General features: G+C 36.1%; 1 protein-coding gene across 2 annotated transcripts in view; it reads left to right on the top strand.

Moving 5' to 3' along the window:
* The first annotated feature begins 8,375 nt into the window (after positions 1 to 8,375).
* The window catches only part of EGR2 (early growth response 2), a 104,713-nt gene continuing 97,198 nt past the window's right edge, over positions 8,376 to 15,890 (top strand). For both annotated transcript variants that reach the window (XM_072823234.1, XM_072823235.1), the window contains exons 1-2: positions 8,376 to 8,436; positions 9,407 to 9,462. The gene's annotated coding sequence lies outside the window, so the exon portion shown is untranslated. The remainder of the gene's footprint in view (positions 8,437 to 9,406; positions 9,463 to 15,890) is intronic.

Raw genomic sequence — 15,890 nt, 5'->3', positions numbered from 1 at the left:
AGAAAGTGACCCGAAGCTACAAAAGCTAGGGCATCCTATTACTAGAAGAACAGTAAGCAATTAGATATTTAAGAAAAATATAAAGATTTGAGGGCCTCTGGGTGGCTTATTTGGTTAAGGTCCAATTCCTGATTTCAGTTTAGGTCATGATCTCAGAGTTGTGGGATTGAGCTGTGCATTGGGTTCCAGGCCAGGCATGGAACCCGCTTGCAATTTTCTCTCCCTCTGCCCCTTCCCACTTCCCCTATTTTCTCTCCCTCTATTAAAAAAAAAAAAAAGAAAGAGAAAGAAAAGATTTTTACTAATTTAACAAAGTATTTAAACAAATACTTAATTTTAAAAAGCCATCTTCTTTTTGTTTTTATTTCCCAGTATTTAAAGAAGATAACACCAATGTTCAAAAAATAGAAAGCACGAATGGTAAATGTTTTCTTATTCCTTTCCATTTCTGCTATGAAAGTCTGAATGATATTTTGGTTACCTACATATCCTCAACAAGTGGCAGCTTCCAGAGAAGCAAGCATGATCCAGGGGAAAAGTTTAAAGCCTTTAAAACTTAAGCTAATGTGTGAATTTATTAAGAAAGGTATACAAAAACAACAAACATGTATCAGTTCTCAAACTGGGTATACTGTCCATAAAGCTCTACAATCACACTGCTTTATATGGTAGGCACCAGCCACAGGTGGCTACTGAACACTTGAAATGTAGCTAGGATGACTGAGAACTTAATTTTTAATTTAATTTTAATAATTTAAATTAAAAACCAAAGCCGTGTATTTTCCTATTTTTTTGGTAGGGCCCCATTTCACTTTACTGCATTGGGTCAGACACTTTTCATAGTGCATGTATTGAGCACATGTGTTATTCCTAGTGTCATATATAATGTCTAATCAAGTAGCTGGTGTCAACAGATTGATGTAGTTCAAATTTTTTTCTCTGCATTGATGTAAAACAATAATGTGTTTATTTGAATATTATATGCAAATAGCATGAGTTACAGTAATACTCATAAATTGAATTGCTTATTTAATTGTAAAATAACTCAATTATTTGTCTAGTTAAAAATAAATGCGAATGCACTTTAAAAGGAAGGCATCCTACTGATAGAGAATCAAGTGGAAATGCAGAAATAGTACAATGACAAAGGAAAAAAGATACTGAAGGAAGGTATATTGCATATTTCACAGTGAATGGCAGTTGCAATTTGCAGTGACAGAGAAATGTGAAAAATCTGTTTTTGTGTGTGTGTGTGTGAGAAATTATATTTTAACATAAAAGACTGGACAATTTTAAGAGACTTTTAGCAAATGCATAGTGAATTTGATAAGAAGTTTCCCCTTTACAGTCAAAATTTGATGAGAGGAGGCACCTAAAATTTGACTTTAATGTCTAATATGTTATTTAAAAATGAGGTTTTAAAGTTTTATTTTTTTATTTAAGTGGGCTTCATGCCCAACATGGAGCCCAATGCCAGACTTAAACTCATGACCCCAAGATCAAGACCTGAGCTGAGATCAAGACTTGGACATCCAATCAACTGAGCCACCCAACCACCCCTAAAAATGATTAAGATGATCTGAACTATAACTTTGGCCAGGTATAAGACTGCTTGCACTCTTGCACATGTATAAATGCACACATCACACACAGGATTTAGATGGAGGGGGGTAAAAGAAGTTATTATTGCAGTGATGGAAATTTCGATAGGAAAAGACTAAAAAAGATTACAAAAACTGAAAAATCTTCAAATAAACCCAAAATAACTCCCCAAACATGATTGTTCTAACAATATAAAAATATCAATTGATTCAAAATTATAAAAATTTTTCTTTAGTTTTAGATACCATGAGAGACTTTGACCAATTAATACTTCAGTTACATTATCTTTCAAAGAAATATTGTCAATTTGTGACCTAAAATTAAACTCATGCTGTACATAGTCTTCGAATCTTTTACAACTGTCAAAGAACAGTTTCAGCTATATTTGAAAAAAGTTACTTTTTGTCATAATGGTTGGTGCTTCAATTGTATTAGATCAAAAATTCAAATTTACTGAAACTTTAAAACAAGTGATTGATGTTTCTCTTACATGAGATATATGATATTTAGAAAACATTTGTGCTCATTATTTGTGCTTATTTTGCTAAAACAAATTCTGTGACAGTGTTATGGATATAGTTGTTAAAATACTTTAATATACATGTGCAAATGCTATGAATCATCAGCAGTTTACTGGAACTGTTGAAAAAAATAGTAGACAATGAATTTAATGATCTTGTGTTCTTTGCCAGGGCTCATTGGTTGAGTTGTGGAAGAGTTTACAGTCCTACTGTATTGTCAACTCTGACTTTCTTAGAACAAAAGGAATGCTTGCTAAATATTCAACTATCAAAGATGCAAATGATAGTACAATTTACATTTTCCAACTGATATCACACTGCATATGAATGAGCTAAATTTAAAACTAGCTCCAAGGAAAGGGAAAAACTTATTTGTGACCTAGGTAGACAAATAGATCAATTATGTTGAAATGGGAAATTTTCATAATACAAATTAATAATGATTTTCACATTTTTATAACATGAATCAATGTGAAGAGCATTTTCATGAAAATCAGCTGACAACAGTACAAGTGAAATTTGAACACTTTGTTGATATTGATAAATTTAGAATTGTATTTCAATTGATAAATATGTTTTTGAGTTTCATGTTAATAATCATGAGTGAACACAGGAGAGATTGCATTTATTTAACTTGGATAGACGTAGTTTTAAAGCTCATATGTTTTTGCTACAAAGTCAAATCAAATTTTCTTGAAAAAAGAACTAATTTTAGAGCACCTGGCTGGCTCAATTGATAGAGCATGTGACTCTTGACCTCGAGGTTGTGAGTTTGGGCCCCATGTTGGATATAGAGATTACTTACAAATAAGAAAATCTTTTAAAAACAAAAAAAGAATCAGTTTTGTCAATTTGGATGCAAATACTAAGGAATTGATTTTTGAATAATTGATTAATGGTTGGAAAACTTTTAAGTATATTTAGGACAACTTGGGCACAGGGATTTATTTTTATTTTAAAGATTTTATTGATTGATTGATTGATTTTATTTATTCATGAGAAACACACAGATAGAGGAAGAGACATAGGCAGAGAGAGAAGCAGGCTCCCTGTGGGGAGCCCGAAGTGGGACTTGATCCAAGAACCCTGGGATCATGACCTAAGCCAAAGGCAGATGCTCAGCCACTGAGCCATCCAGGCATCCCTAAAGATTTTATTTATTTGAGAGAGAGAGAGGGAGAGGGAGGTCCCCACTGAGCAGCGAGCCTGATTCATGACTCTGGGATCACGACCTGACCCAAAGGCAGATGTTTAGCCAACTGAGCCACCCAGGTGCCCAGGAATTTATTCTTTAACTATAAATTTTATGAAAGCATTTCTGAGCATATACATTGAGGTAATCTGTAAATATAAAATCTATACTGGATTTTGAAGACTTAGTGTAAATATAAGAATGTAAATACCTCAATAATTTTTATTATTAAAATAAAAAATTGAAATTATATTATTTTGAACATGCTGAGTTAAATATATTTTATTAAAATTAATTTCACCTTTCTTTTTTAGTTTTTTATTGTGGTAACTAACACAAAATTTAAAATTACATATGTTGCTTGCATTACATTTCTGTTGCAAAGGACTTGTCCCAAAGTTCTAGCATTATGGATTTTGTCAAGTAGTTCCAAAATCCCAAAGATATCAATATCTAGTTATATATAACATTGCCCAGATCAAGGCCAATTGTCATGAAATGGCATTATTTGTAAGCTGCTGACCCACACACGTCTTCTCCCCATTGTAAACTAGGGAGTTTGTTTATGAGTCTGTGGCCAGTTTGTGGCCATGGAAGTGAATTTCCTTGAGAACTTTGCCTGTCCATGGAGGAACTGCACTGGTGATCCTGGATTGGTTATTGTTTACTTCAATCATCTGAGGTAAACTCTGGGAGGATGACCAGAGTTCAAATCCCACAGGATTATGTTAGTCAGTATTTGATATACTCACCTATGCCTGAAAACAAATGCACACATAATGCCAAGGATTCTTGGAGATAAGCCAACAGCTGAAGTCATTGTCTGAGTTCCTGAGAACCGGGTAAGAAAATATTGCCACAGAGGGAAGAATAATCTGGAAGTCTCCTATGTCCCCTACCTACCTTTCCTATAGTGTTTCTATGTCTGGATTGGTGCCAAGTTCAGGGTATTTGTGGTTGTAATGTCCTGTGGTTTAAAGAAGCAATTATTGGACTTAAGTCAAAGGATTCAAATGAGCGGTCCTATGTTGTGGTTTACTAAATAAATGACTGGGTAAATCACTTAGTCTCAGCTTTCTGTTCTGGATTAGATGAGGTGATCTATAAGACACCTTACAGAACCAAAGTTTTGTGTTTCTAAGTTTTTCTGGCAGTGGCTGAGACAGAAAGCCCAAACGAGGGAAATGCACTTAAAATCTCAATACCATTCTGAGAATGGGGACCAAAAGCCATCATTTTCTTTCTTTCCTATCAGAGGAAGATGAGTGTGAAGTAGTATCCTTTTGCAATGTTCTATTTACAGAAAGTCACTATTACATTGTTGTAGAATGTAGAAGAGCTGCTTAATTTTTTTTTAAAGTAGGTTCCATGCCCAGCACAGAGCCCAATGCAGCAGAGCTTGAACTTACAACCCTGAGATCAAGACCTGAGCTGAGATCAAGAGTCAGATGCCCAACCAGCTGAGCCACCCAGGTGCCCTGAGCTGCTTAATATTTTATCTTAGCAGAAAGAAGCAGCAAGAAGGAAGATTTAAGAATGCTGTTACATTTCTAATTTTGCTCTTATAGTGGGGGACCCTAAAAATGAAAATCTGTATATAATAGAGTTACAGAAAAAAAAAGTGGCCAAGGAATCCTTTCTTCTCATTTGACAAAGCCTTCAAATGTTATTCTGAACTAACTTTTATTGGTATTAGAAGTGGAAACTAGCTCTCCAGGGTAGATGATTTTTATGCTAATTTCTTGCACCCCAATGTACACAATTATAATAGGGCATGTGAATGATCCATTCACTGAATGAAGAAAAATTATTCCAAATGATTATTGATGAGTTAATCAAGATAACCATGTCAACTTTCCTTATCCATTAGTGGTAACATCTACAGTATTTCACAATCATAATAAGAGCCAAATGCTAATGGGCGAGGTAATCAAACCTTAATGAAGAACAGTGAAAAATTTGCTTTTTAAAATAGTTTACAGTTTTCCTAATCACTGAAGTGGTCAGTTAGTCCCATGATTCTTCATATTTCATAATGTGTGCTTGCAAATTTTTTTCTCCATTGAAAAATAGTCAGATTTTCCTAATGTAAGAAAGAGTGGAAATAAATGGAGAGAGTCCTCTTTTTAAATGAATGCATACTTAAAAAGTTATTCATATTGCAATGTTGACCTAAAACGAGGGAAATGTCTATCCATTTAAAAACTCACAATTTTACTTTTATGCTTCTCCTCTTGCCTTTATCTTTTTACTCACATTTGGTAATTTCATTATTGTAAGCTCAGATAAGTTTGGACTTGCAGCTTTATTATAGTTATTTATTATATACTATGGTTTAAATTTTATATTTATGGATTGATTCTGACACCCCAATGTACTGTCATATTGATCTGAGAACCTGCCGCCCACAACCCACTTTTGAAAAAAAGCAAGTTAAAGTGGTCCCCTAGGAATATGTCCCTATGCTTTATATCATATGGCCTTGTTACCCTGGCACCATTAACAAAATATCCTAGGCAGTAGCAACTGATTCAAATATATTCCTATATCTATAGTTGGCCTGTGACCCATAAGAGAGCTTGACACAACAGCTCTGCCTCAAAAGATACACTATTGAGGCACCACAATCAGATTCTTTGGGCATTTGTGAGAGATAACAAGAGATGTAAGAGACAGTAGAGTGGTACAGAGAAAAGGCAGTGCACAGAATCCATGAGTAGAAGTTTTCAATAAGCAGAAGTTATGAGGTAGATTTAGAGTAGGAAGTCAGTAGGCAGCAGGAGAAGCAAATCTTTACACTATGAGTATGGCAGTGGGGCTTTTCTGACAGCACTACCCTAAAAGCAGCTGTTGGGTCCAGAGAGTTGCTATTGGATGATGAGATCTAGTGTTGCCTCCTGAGGGAACTTCCAATTCTCTGTAGAATTTGGTTATACCTATGTTTATTTAAAATGTTGCCTATAAATAAAATAAAATAAAATAAAATAAAATAAAATAAAATAAAATAATAAAATAAAATAAAATAAAATGTTGCCTATGATTTCCTAGATTTCCAGGAAGCCATGCAGGGGCCTCCACAGGGAAATGGGGGCACCAGATGGGCAGGACTCTCCCTCACCTCCAGCATCAGCTGCAGTTGTACTCTTTGTTTTGTTTTGAATATTTTTTTCCACCTGAGATTTCACGCGAAGGAAGAGTTCTACTACAGTTGAAAGTTATTTAAAAATCATGTCTTTTCAAGGATTCACAATTTGCAACTGGAGAAAATCCGCTCTATCCTTTTGTTGAACATCATCCTAGAATATGAGACTAAGAGGGTTATATTTTTTTCCTTCCAGAGTCTTCTCCCCCATGCATTTGTTTCAAACCACAAACATTTTGAGATGAAATGTCAGCTGCATGTATCTATAACTCTTTTGTCATTTTGTTCTACCAGGTAATTTTTAGGGCTACTCTGTCATTTATTTTTCAGTATGACTGGGCAGGAGTACTCAAACCTGGCTGATGGTAAGAATCATCTAGAAAGCTTTATAAATAGCAGATCCCCAGGCCTTACCTTCCATTCACAAGCATTGGGGATTGGCTCCTGGGGAAATTGGTATTTCTAAAGCTCCCCAGATAATTCTGATTCTCAATCAAATCTTAGCACTACTAAATTAGACCAAATAGGTACTGATTGAGTAATGGGGCCTGGGGTTAGGGAGAGAAGCAGACATGTCAAATGAAGTATGATTCTAATAGGAGAAAAAAAAATTCTCCTAACTTGCAATTTGATCTAGAGTTGACCTGAGGGCATTAATTTAGTAGAAGTGTTCTTATTCTATGCTCTTAAAACTAGTAGTTTGTGGGTTAAATTAAAAAGTAACTTAGAGTGAGGAATAATAATAATACCTACATACATTTTCATTATTTTATTTAAACTTAAAATATATAAATGTACACTCTTTAGAAAATCTTTCACACAGGGTCATGGCTTCATCTTTGACTATGCATCTTTGCTTATGGAGTTTTCTGTCATCTTTCTTGCAAAAACCTCACCTATTTTTTAAGTTTCATTATTCTTTTTTTTTTTAAGATTTTATTTATTTATTCATGAAAGACACAGAGAGAGAAAGGCAGAGACGTAGGCAGAGGGAGAAGCAGGCTCCAGGCAGGGAGCCTGATGTGGGACTCGATCCTGAGACCGCGGATCATGCCCTGAGCCAGGGGGGCAGGTGCTCAACCACTGAGCCACCCAGGCGTACCAAGTTTCATTATTCTTAAAGTGGGCTCTTTAAGGAATTTATAGACATTGCAAAGTTGTGTGATGAGTAAAGAATTTCAGAATCTGTAATTTCATGGAAAAACTTCTAATAATTTATACTTATTAATTCAAACATATTTTCAGCAACAATTCTCTTTTTGCACTCATTGTGTACTTACATGGGTTTATATAATACTTGATTAAATTACAAAGGTCAAGGAACAAATAGAACCAACAAAAATAGATTTGCGAACAAATAGAATTGACTCTTAGAAAGCGGACGAGTTAATTGCAAATGCATATTGCAGAGTTGTCTATAGTTCCAAGTATCTAGCATGTTTTGGTCATCAGTCAGTGTGTTTTATGGAAAAAATAGAGATCTTAATTAGTCTGGTGAACTGGTTAAGTGGGGGTTGGTTAAAACAACTTCTACAGTAGTTTCCCCTTATTCTCAAGGGGATAGATTTCAAGACCTTCAGTGGATGCCTGAAACTACAGATAGTATGAACCCTGTATATGCTATGTTTTCTCCTATACGTATGTACTAATCATAAAATTTAATTTATATATTAGGCACAGTAAGATATTAACAACAATAACTAACCATAAAATAGGACCATTGTAATGATATGCTGTGAATGTGGTCTCTTTCTCAAGATATCTTATTCTACTGTACTCACCCTTCTTCTTGTGGTGATGTGAGATGATAAAATGCCCATGTGATGAGGTGAAATGAGGTGAACAATGTAGGAATTGTGACGTAACGTTGGACTACTAGTGACCTTCTGGTAATACCTCAGAAGGAGGATCATTTGCTTCTGGACCTTGGTCAATGGTGGGCCACTGAAACTGCAGAAAGTGAATCTGCAGATAAGGAGGTCTACTGTATTGTACATTGTTCTGTAGATGTATGGAGTAAGGGTTTAGGGAGTTACAGTTAAATGAATACTGGATTTTAACTTTTTACTTTATGAAATATACTTTAAGGCTTCAAGCTCTGTTTCTGACATACTAAATTTCAATATATGTATTCTTTTTTTACTAAGCATAAAACTGTGATAATAGCCAATGAGTTAGACAGATTTCTCCTCTGTGGCTTAGCTAGAATTATGTTTTATTATGTTAAAAATACACCTTATGCAGTCTGGTAAAGTCAAAGCTCAGAAACAATTGAGAGGTTGGCAGAAAAGTCAATCTGAGGTTGTAAAATAAATGGGTTTTTAGAACACAGCAATGCCATTTATTATTTTAAATTAGTCTACACTAATCTAAGAGTTTTGTTTCTAATAAAGAGTCTCAATGATCTGATGCTCACATATCAAATATTGGGGTGTAAACTATTACTGTATAAAGAAGCATGTCTTATACTTAACACTCAATAAATATTTAATGAATGAATGATTAAAGTCTGTGAGTGCTTGCAGAGTGTTGAAAAGTCATTCTAAATCTTCATCACTATAATTTTTAAATGTTAATTTGCTTGCTAAATTAGATTTCTTAAAATGGTTTCCTGGCCTTCTTTCAGAGTTATGGCACCTGGTGTTTTGTTTTCCTGGAAAGCACATTATGACATATGGTGGAGTGATTAATAAGAGCATGAATTCTGAAGTCAAATGGAGTTCATATCACAGTTCTACCACTTACTCATTGAAATATTGGGCATGGAATCTTTACCTAGCTTTGGGAATAATAACAATTTCTACTTCATAGACTTTTTTTTTTGTTTTGTTTTTTTACTTCATAGACTTCTTATAAGGATTAAACGCAATAGATAATATTTGCTAACAATAGATCGTTAAAAAAAAAAAGCCTGCATGGGTTTTGATTGTGTTTGTGTTTAATTTATAGATCAATTGTGGGAAAATTTATCTGAACAATACTAAGACTTCTGACCTACAAACAAGGTATATCTTTCCATTTATTTGTCTTCTTTAATTTCTCTCCATGATGCTTTATAGTTTTTAATATACATGATTTTTGAATGTTAAACCAACCTTGCTTTCCTGGGATAAACAAGTTGGTTTTGTCTGGCTTTGGTATCACAGTAATATTAGTCTTGTAGAATAAGTTAAGAAGTGGTCCTTCATCTTCAATTTTCTGTAAGAATTTATATAAAATTGTTATAATTTCTTCCTTAAATGTTTGATAGAATTCAAACATAATGAAGCTACCTGGCCTGAAGTTTTCTCTGTGAGAAAAGTTTAAACTACAATTTTAATTTTTAAATAGTTTTAGGGATGTTCTGATTATTTTTCTTGAGTAAGTTATGGGAGTTTGTAAAGTCTGTAGTGATATCAGTTTTCTCATGCCTGACATTGATGGTTTGTGTCTTTTTCTTTTTTTTCCTTATCAGTCAAGCAGGAGGTTTATAGATTCCATTGATTTTTTTTCAAAGAACCAGCTTTCATTATTTGTTTTCTACTTCATTTATTTCTGTTCTGATTTCATTTCTTTCTGTTTAATTTAGGGCAATTTGTTGTTTTTTCTAGCTCTTTAATGTGAAACTTAGGTCACTGATTTAAGACCTTTTTAAAATTTCTAATTTAGGCATTTTATGCACTGTTTCCTCTTAAGTACTGTATTAGCAGTAGTCCACAAATTTTGTTGTGTTTTTCATTTGCATGTAATTGAAAAAATATTTTTCCTTTTGATTTCTTCTTCTTTGACCTATGAGATATTTGAAAGGAATTCTTTAGTTTTCAGATATCTGGGAATTTCCAAGATAGCTTTCTGTTATTAATTTCAAATGTAATTACATTATGGCCAGAGATTATACCTTGAATACTTGAATCCTTTAAAATTTATTGAGATCTTTTTACAGGCCAAATATGGTGTATCATGGTAAATGTCCCATAGGCATTTGAAAAACATGTATGTTAGGGGCACATGGATAACTTAGTTAAGTGTCTGACTCTTGATTTCAGCTTAAGTCATGATCTCAGGGTCTTGGGATTGAGCCCTGCATTGGGCTCCATGCTCCGTGGGGAGTCTGCTTGAGATTCTCTCTCTCTCTCCTTCTCCCTCTGCCCCTCCACCACTGAATGCTCATTCTCCCTCTCTCTCTCAAATAAATAAATAAATAAATCTTAAAAAAAAAAAGAAAAACGTGTATATTCTTTTGTGTTGTGGAGATTTCTACAAATGTCAATTATTCGTGTTCATTCATAGTGTTGTCTAGTCTTACATTCAGGGGTCTAGAGGTCCATAAACTTTCTCAGTAAAGGGCCAGATAGTAAATATTTTCATTTTTGTGAGCCATACATTCCCTGTCACAACTACTGATATCTGGAGTTGCAGCAGGAAAATATAATTTTTTTTAAAATTTTTATTTATTTATGATAGTCACAGAGAGAGAGAGAGAGAGGCAGAGACACAGGCAGAGGGAGAAGCAGGCTCCATGCACCGGGAGCCTGATGTGGGATTCGATCCCGGGTCTCCAGGATCGCGCCCTGGGCCAAAGGCAGGCGCCAAACCGCTGCACCACCCAGGGATCCCAGCAGGAAAATATATAAATGGATATTGCTGTATTTGACCCACCATGAAATGGATTTGGTCCAAAGACTCATTTACTGATGCCTATTCTATATCCTTACTGATTTTCAGTCTACTTGTTCTATTAATTACTGAGTTATGGGTGTTATAGGTCCAACTATAATTATAGATTTCTTCTTTAAGTTCTATCAGCTTTTGTTTCTTATAATTTGAAACTCTGTTATTAAATGTAGAAATGTTTAGGATTGTTATATCTGCTTGATGAATTGACCCATTATAATTAGGAAAGATCTTCTTTATTCTGGTAATACTCTCTGATCTGAAATTTACTTTGTCTATTGTGAATATAGCCACTCCATACTTCTTTTAATTAGTGTAAGTATGGTATATCTTTCCCACACTTTCTTAGAGCATCTGTTCTTGGGTCAGGCTCATTTCCTCCTCTGCCAGGAGGTGAGCCACCTGTCTGCCTGGAGATAGGCCTGAGGTTGTCCAGGTCTACTAGTGCCTGGTTGGGTAAGTCTAATTTACTCAGATCAATTAGGAAATCATTGGGGCTGCCCATCTAATTCATACTTCCCAGACTAACTTGAATCTATAAACAAAAAACAAACAGTCTCTAGTGTCTATATTTCCATCCATTCAAAATTTGGTAAAAGAGGGAGGTGTTTCTAACTGGCTTGCTCCAAGTCCCACAGTAGTATGGTGTGGAGAAGGAGATATTGCCTGGATACTAGCTTTTGTTGTCTCATAAAGTTCTAACTCTGAACACTGTACTGGCCCCACAGATTGTCTAGCAAGAAGCAGAACATCTTAATGCTGCCCATTTGGATGTACCAAAAATTTTAAAAAGCTGTGTTCTATTAACAAGTAATTTTTACAAATATTTTGTTTATCAAGTAAGACAAGCAGCATTTCCCTATCCGCATGTTATACTCTATCACTGTCCCATTCCTGTCTCTGACTTTCACCACATTCAAGGTTGACCCTGAGATCCAGGAAGAATGGTAGGCAAAATAACCGCTCAGGGAGATGAGCCTGTGGAATGGGATGAGAAGGGGTGGGGTTCATTGTCCCTGGTAAGAAGAAACACCGGAAAGTTTGATGTTTTTTATAGTCATGTTAAAATGAAGAATCCTTTAATCCAAAAGCCAAAAGAGCTTTGTCAGATATATCACATACCTTCAAGTGCAAGCTGCCTGGACAACCTTCCCTGTATTGGGGTCAGGTCCTATCACATGGCTCCAAAGTCACATTTTGAAGCCTGGGTGATCATATACATTTGACATTTCCTGGGGATGATTCTAAAAACTATTTTGGGACAAAACAGATCAAATATCCGAAGATCATGCCAAGGCCCTGGACCTTCTAGAGAACACTAGTAGCATCAACACAGGTCTTTCCCTGTGACCTGCTCCCTGAAAGGCAACCATAACTTAATGCCTCAGATATTTATTAAAGGACCTATTGAGGTCCATTTCTTCATACACTGCTGTGGAATTTCTAAGAATTTGTGCGACTTATAAAATTATAAGAATTTTCATCTGAGTGCTTCACCTCAGCCTCATCACATAAGTGGCCATTCTAGGTTTTGTGTTTCTACTTCTTACAGAGTATTTAAATATCTAGCTGTGTAGAAATTCAAATATCTCTTAATGAGGTGATCTGGTGAACTTCCAAGCAGAGACTTGGGTTCAGTGTTAACTACTTTTCAATTACAAATGAAGTGAAAGGTTTGCAAATGGCTGGCTCCAAGGAAGATGTCAGCTTTAAGTTCCCTAAAATAAAAGTCCTCCAAGCTAGTCCAAGGCCAAGTGCACCCCACACCTTTATAGCTGAGGGATCTCAACCTGTTCAATATGTTTAAAGAGAGAATAGTGAAATATGAGTTGACAAGAAGAGAACATCCACAAAGAAGGAAAGAGCACAGAGAGAAATCAGTCAGAACCTCAGAGGACGGAGCTGTGCTGGGTGTCACACTGTGTTAAGTGTTAACTAGCTCTTCCTCTGACATTATGAATCTGATATGATTTGGAGAGACAGTAGGGCAAAATGGACAGAAAATTTATTCTAGCCTAACATTCTTCTTATTCCATATAGCAAGTGGCTTATTACCAAAATTTATTTCTCCTGAAACATAGTTTCTATATGGCCAGTTGGTTTTGTTTTGCACCATGGCCCCTGCCTAGCTCTTACCCTTCTCCTGCTACCTGGCACTCAGAGACCAAAGGAAAGAGGATGATGGTCCCAGCAAATAATAGTGAGTCAATTCAGTAAAACAGTTCAAAGAAGGGTCTTGTGAAAATGGATACATAGAGGGCTCATTTTTATATGAGAAATTATCACGCATAGGATAGGTGTTGGCTACTTCTGTTTTCCAAAGACAAATAGCATAATGAGGCTATTAAAAGACAAGGCTGAACTCAACCCCTTATTGAGGTCAGGGAGGTGAGACATTTGTACAGAACAGAAGAAGATCGTACTGTCTAAGACTGCGGACTGCTCCTTCTCTCCTTTCAGAGCTGTACACTGGTGACCTTTGCTGGTGCGGGTAGGGGAGTTGGTGTTTGCAGGCAGTTTCAGGGGGTCAGGGAGCTTCCAAGGGAGAGAAGCAAGAAAAGCTGCTTAGAGCCATCCAGGGAAGATACATGATGAGATATTGGGGATTTCTGCTTTTTGTTTTAGTGCATCCTGCGCTAGAGAGCTGATAGGACAGAAGTCCAAATCAGGAATCGAGTGTATAGTTTTGGCTCAAAGTTTGCCTGTGTCAAATCTTTTAGGATTGGGAGATATATAAATTATATGTATTTATTAATGATTTATTGATTATTATATATATGATTATATATAATTAAATTAATTTAAAAATGTATTTAAATTAAATATATATTTAATGAAAGGGACTCCATCCCATATAATTAGGAGATGGAACACCAACAGATGAGCGCCCCCAGCATAAGGGAACTCTAAAAGTACTCCTAAATCTAGATTCCCTCCCTCCCATCCCCGCTGAGACTTAGCCCTGACAAAATAGCAAGGTGCAAAGGTGTTGACTCTAGGCAGTTAACAAGTCCACTAGTGTTTCTACATTACTCACTCTTAGTCACCAGGCATTCACTAAGCGTTCACTGTGAGCATGAACAAGACGATGGGCTGTTAGTTTGTGTCATTCTCTGATGTGCCTGCCCTCTTCAACTGCTCCTGCTTCCAACATCTATGTCATGTTCTTGTAGCTCCTGACAATGCAACTGGGTTGGGTACTAACAAAGAAGGCCAGAATGAGCTCAAGGGTATTGCATTATTGCTGGAAGAGTGTTCCCATTAATAAAAGCGGGCATTGTGTAATGTCATTCACATATTACTGTACAAGAGATGATGCAATGTAATACTGGCCCTTGATTCACCCGGGGCTTAATGGGAGAAATGAGACTGGTCATTTCAAATCCTTGCATTTTTACCACTGAAGATCATAAAATATTAGATCTGGAAGGGACTTTAGAGCATATCTCACCCAACCTCCTTTGTTTTACCAATGGGGAATCTGAGGCTTATGTTATTCTTCATTGAATCTACAAACTGGAATCTGTCCAAAGTGCCTGTTTCCACTCACAACTGCAATGTTTGAAAACAGATTGGGTCCTGTGCCATCTGCTACCACCCTTGGTACACTGGAAGACTAAGAATCTAGAATATTCCAAGGTGTCTAATGTACTTCATTTACATAATAGTATGCTGGCTCCAGAAATTCTCTCCCTGAGGGTAGAGAATGGGATATGAGGTATGTGGGATAAAGACAGGGAAAATAAAAATAATTCTTGTTTTCTTATAATTTCATCTGATTCATCGCCGCATCAAGGTGAGCCTTCTAATCTTAGATCTTAGATCTCTAGGGCATGGGCCCAGCCTTCCTTGTTTGATACAGAACTATGAAGGTTGTCCAGCTTTGGTAGCAATCTCAAAGGTATGTTTGTGTTGGATGATTTAAAAAATGACATAGTCTTCATTGGAGCTTGCACCTGTGTGTTTGTCTACCTTCTGTTGTATCTCCTTAATAGGGAGGCAGGTAGGGATAGTCTACCACTTAGAATGAGTTCAGGCTACATAGTCTATGCAGCATCAAGATGTGGATGATGTAGCTGTCAAGTTATTTTTTGTAAATTATTTGTGAAGTTGTGAGATGAGTTACAAGAAGCTTCCCTAAGAATTATTCTTGGCTTTGGCAGGCTTTGTTCAATGGAAACATGTTTGGCTTTGTGTAAATTGGCCTAACAGAAAAGTCCTGGACAACATAATTTTTCTCTAGAAAAGTTTTCAACTAAAGAGTACTGTAAATATCTTGGGTACACAGAATCAAATGAATCTATTGACCCAAGATTGACCATCACTTGCTTACAAGTGACTTGTAGCCAGAGACATATTTGCCTGGGATCAAGATGCTTAGCAGGACTTCTGAGAATGCCACAAGGGAGACTGGAAATTAGTAGAGTTTGCTTCTGTTTTTGAGAAGGCCCTCCTATGTTTACATAATACAAAGCTTTGGAAATAGAAAACTCTGGCCAGAAAGTTAGAGGCCAAGAGAAGAAATAGAAATTAAATGAAATGCTTCCTCTTGCCTCCCCCTCAATTCTGTAAAAATAGACCTAGACTTCCTTTTCCACTTACAGAGGGAAGAGCGCTGCTTTGCACTTACAGCTGAGTTGTGAGGTTGAGGCAATCTGAGTGTTGACAGCTCTGAGTTATGGTCTCCCTGAGTTGAAACCCCATCCCGAAGAGGGTCTTTGGATCGGGAAACAGCGTGACCTCCTGGGCTCTGCATCAAAGCAGGAGGCACTCAACTTAA

The sequence above is a fragment of the Canis lupus genome, chromosome 4 (genome assembly GCF_048164855.1).
Source record: "Canis lupus baileyi chromosome 4, mCanLup2.hap1, whole genome shotgun sequence".
NCBI classification, from domain to species: Eukaryota; Metazoa; Chordata; class Mammalia; order Carnivora; family Canidae; genus Canis; species Canis lupus.
The sequence above is the reverse complement of the archived record's forward strand: the minus strand, read 5'-3'. Positions and strand labels throughout refer to the sequence as shown.